Source organism: Colobus angolensis, unplaced genomic scaffold (assembly GCF_000951035.1).
Source record: "Colobus angolensis palliatus isolate OR3802 unplaced genomic scaffold, Cang.pa_1.0 Scaffold180, whole genome shotgun sequence".
NCBI classification, from domain to species: domain Eukaryota; kingdom Metazoa; phylum Chordata; class Mammalia; order Primates; family Cercopithecidae; genus Colobus; species Colobus angolensis.
This window is the reverse complement of record NW_012114933.1, coordinates 79837-82232: the sequence shown is the minus strand read 5'-3', so window position 1 is coordinate 82232 and position 2396 is coordinate 79837.

The window sequence follows — 2396 nt, the reverse complement described above, 5'->3', positions numbered from 1 at the left end:
GCTCCCCAACTCCCCCCGCACCACCTCCCCCTCAGCAGGCCACCTCTGGACACAACTGTTGGCCAAGTCTGAGCCATACCCTGACTTGGCAGCTCCCTCTCCTGCCTGCAAGGACGACTTCACTTTGACTTCAAATCTGCAGAGTGATGTGCAGATCGCACATTCAGCCCTGAGCCCCACCAGGACACAGCAGGGACAGGAGCAGCTGCAGGGGCGCCCCAGGCTCAGGTTCCTAGGCCCTCCCACCGGAAGGCCCCATGGGCTTCCCTTCCTCCATGCCTCTGTGCCTAGATGCAGGCCAGACCTCAAGAGGCAGCTGGGGGGATGGGGAGAAAACAAAGGACTTTCCCCACAGAGGCCAAGAACCCACATCCAACCTCAGTCCACAACCCCCCCAGCGCAGGCCCACTGGCTTCTCCTTCTGAGCTGAATATGTTCACGGCCACTTCTTTAGAAGAAATTAAGTCTTTGGGACTCCAGTTCTTCTCTGCTGCTGCCTGCTCTCCTCTGCTGCCAGTCCCACATCCTAAGAGTGCCCCTGCATAGAGTAGGTGGGGAAGGGCGCCCACCCTTGCAGCTCCCCCCATCAGGCTGAAAGGTTCCCAATTCTCCCATAGACCCAATATACTACACAGCTTTCTTGAATAAACGGAGAAATTGATCCTGCTAGTCTTAAAATTACATTTGTTTCATCTGAGTTCCATGAAACTTACCTGCCCAAGGCCTGACAATCAGAGGCCAGCCCCTTCTCAGCCCCTATGATTGCCTAAGGCACCTGCTGCTGCTGCCTGGTGACCCACTCCTTTTCCACACCCTTTTCCAGTTTGTTTTTCCAGTTACATTTCTTCCGGGCTAGCCCTGCAGGACCCCCAGGCCTATCCACTAACCTGCATATTGAGAAAGGCCCTCTCGGACCCCCTTCCCTGCCCAGCTCTTTCTGTCCTCCTGCTTCTGCCCTGTCCCCTACCCCTTCTGCAGAGGCCCAGCTCCACAGGGCCTGTGCCTCCGAAAAACTGCGGGGGTTGTGGGTGGTGGTCTCTGCCAGGTGAACCTGGGGAGGCGGGGCGGTTTTCCAAGTCCCCTTGGTCGCACCCCCAGCCATTCCCGACGTTGCACTCCCGCGCGGTGCGTGGCTTCCCTGCCCTCTGTGCCGCCAAAACGAGCAAATGCACGAACTGCAAACTGGCGCACCAGGTGAAAGAGCAGCTGTGCCTGCAGATGTGCTGGGACCCAGGCTACCGGTGGCCTTTCCAACATCAGGTTCCGATCTTTCTGGCATCCTGCTGGCATCCCGCTCCTATCAACGCTCTGCCCTGCCATCACCCTCCACCTACCCACGGCCCGGTCCTAACCGCACCCCGCCTCGCCAGCACCCTGCTCGTACCCACACTCGATCCTGCCAGTACCACATCCTACCCGCGCCCCTCAATCACCCTGCCCCTATCGCACTCCGTCCCACTCTCCCACGCCCCTCCAGCACCCCGATCCTACCCATGTTTCTCCGCACCAGTACTCCACTCTGTCCCGTCAGCATCCTGCTCCACCCACACTCTGCTTCCACCTGCGCCACCGGCACCCCGCTCTTTCCTGGGCCTGGCTCAGCTGTCACCCTGCTCCTACCCGGCACCGGCCAGCAGCATCTAGCTCCTACCTGCTGCCCTGCCTGGCGGTGTGTCCAGAATTGGTAGGTTCTTGGTCTCACTGACTTTAAGAATGAAGCCACAGACCTCCGCAGCGAGTATTACAGTTCTTAAAAGTAGTATGTCCGGAGTTTGTTCCTGCAGATGTTCATGTCTGGAGCTTCTTCCTTCTGGTGGGTTCGTGGTCTGTGCTGACAGGAGTGAAGCTATAGACCTTTGCCGTGAGTGTTACCGCTCTTGAAGGCAGTGCGTCTGGAGTTGTTTGTTCTTCCCGGTGGGTTCGTGGTCTAGGCTAGCTTCAGGAGTGAAGCTGCAGACCGTCACAGTGAACGTTACGGCTCGTAAACGGAGTAGGGACACAAAAAGTGAGTAAGACTTATCGCAGAGATAAAAAGAACACAGCAACCTCACTGCCAGTACCACCCAAATGAGCTGTCAACTGGGGCAGACGGCTTTTATTCCCTTATCTGACCCCACTCACATCCTGCCGAATTGGTCCATTTTGCAGAGAGCTGATTGGTCCGTTTTGACAGGGTGCTGATTGGTGCATTCATGATCCCTGCGCTAGACACAGAGTGCCCACTGGTGCATTTAGGATCCCTTAGCTAGATATAAAAGTTCTCTTAAGTCTCCACCAGACTCAGGAGCCCAGGTGGCTTCACGTAGTGGATCCTGCACCAGGGCAGCGGGCAGAGTTGCCTGCCAGTCTCACACCGTGCGCCAGCACTCCTTAGCCCCTGGGTGGTTGATGGGACC